Source organism: Nelumbo nucifera, chromosome 5, assembly GCF_055504915.1.
Source record: "Nelumbo nucifera cultivar China Antique chromosome 5, China Antique-T2T, whole genome shotgun sequence".
Lineage (NCBI taxonomy): Eukaryota > Viridiplantae > Streptophyta > Magnoliopsida > Proteales > Nelumbonaceae > Nelumbo > Nelumbo nucifera.
In genome coordinates, this window is record NC_142653.1 from 62,632,582 (window position 1) to 62,634,480 (window position 1,899).

Sequence of the window (1,899 nt, forward strand, 5' to 3'; positions counted from 1 at the left end):
AAATACCCCTGAATTGATGCCCTTAAGGCATCAAAATGCAGAGTTATCACACCCCCAACTTAAACATTGTTAGTCCCTTAGCAATGCAGCCTTAAAATTACACTAAGTATATAGATCTTTCCCATTATAAGGTCATCCCTAACAGAATCAATCAAGCATCCTGATTCCAACATTCTCAAACTCTATATAGATCGGTTTTGGGCTTTAGGGGAAACTGTCTTATTTTGAATATTACCAAAACATGGCTTAAAAATCTTATTTACCCTTCCATTTGCAAATTGTCTTGATAAGATGAGATTGATTTTAAAATCAAACAGGTATTCTTCTTATTATTTCTGATAGTGGATTTCTACCCCTGAACTTATTTTTATTGTTACCTTTCACCATTTTATGCAAATCTCGACACTTGACTTAGGTGAAGAGACCAAGTTACTAAGTGTTAGGTAAGTGTCTTTGGCATGCCCTTTTCCGTTTGACGCAAATCTTGACACTTGACTTAGGTGAAGTGACCCGGTTACCAAGGGTTTTTTGACTCCTTTTCTTCTTCTTTACTTTCTTTCTCATACGGGTCTTCCAAAATTCTCCCACTCCTTAAAGTTGTTATAGCTTTGGCATTTTCGAATTGGGGATTTTGAGGAGGTGGTTGAATTTGTTGAGAAAAACCCAGTGGCTGATTCCTAGGGTTTGCAACCGGTTGACTCGATAGTTGCCCCACTGCCCTCCTTGCATTAGCTTCAACTAGCTGTCCTATTTGACTTTCTAACCTAGCAATGGATTGCTGTTGATTTAGGATCAACTGCTGCAGCTGCATAAATTGATCGTCTACTGATCAGGATTGAGGGGGTTATGGGTGGCCCTGATATGGTTGGGCTGGTTGACTCCTAGGGTACACCTGCTGGAACTGGTTTTGTACTATTGGCCTCTAAAACTATTGGACCATGGAGTTGGACGGATGCTGATGGAACTGTAGATTGGGTTGATGTATCCTTCAAGAAAAGTTAGGATGGTTTCTCCACCTAGGGTTATAAGTATTAGAATATGAATCATTATTGGGCCTTGAGAAACTCTTGGCCACCTGAACTTGTTCTTGGATAAAGGGTGGAAACTGGGCCATAGTAGGACAGTCATCAACTTGGTGAGCCGGGCTGGCACAAATGGAACATACTTCGGGATAAAAGGTAGATGGGCTCGATTGCTGGTTAAGAGTGAAAAACTGGTTGAGTTTCTGGGCTAGAAGGTCTACCCTATCCAACTTTCTAGAAATGGCATTCAAGTCCGTTTTTGCCTTGGGCTCTATATTATTTATGACCTTATAGAGCCCTGCCCTCTTTGATGGTCCTACTGACCTTTCATAGGAATACAACGACGCGTTATTGATAGAATTCTCACTCAGGGTTTCGAAAAAATTATAAGCTTCATCATCACTCTTACTCATAAATGCCCCCCACACGATTCATCTATCATCTGCCTGTATTGATCTATCAGGTCTTCATAGAAGGCCTGGACAATTTTCCACTAGGATAGGCCATGGTGTGGGCACTTTCTCATTAACTCTTTCATCCTCTCCCAAGCCTCATGAATTTGTTCACCTGGTGTTTGGGTGAATCCCGTGATAGCTCTCCTCATGGTATTGGGTCTGCCTATAGGATAGAACTTCCTAAGGAATTCTTGTTGCATTTCTTCCCAAGTCCTAATGGGTCTCCCTATAGTCTCTAACCAATGCTTGGCCTTGTCCTTCAAGGAGAAGGGGAAAAGAGTCAATCTAAGGGCATCATCATTGAAATTCTGAATCCTTACAGTTGAACATATTTCCAGAAACTCATCTATGTGCTTGTATGGGTCCTCACTTGGGTTCCTATAGAAGGATGGGAGCATTGGATTGTACTTGACTTAATTTCA

The 1,899-nt window shown here is 41.2% G+C and overlaps 1 non-coding gene across 1 annotated transcript; it reads left to right on the forward strand.

Annotated features, from left to right (window-relative positions):
* The first annotated feature begins 1,522 nt into the window (after positions 1 to 1,522).
* On the forward strand, positions 1,523 to 1,629 carry LOC148791684 (small nucleolar RNA R71). The gene has a single exon (XR_016076877.1). It is a non-coding gene; the product is annotated as a small nucleolar RNA R71 (small nucleolar RNA).
* Positions 1,630 to 1,899: the final 270 nt, after the last annotated feature.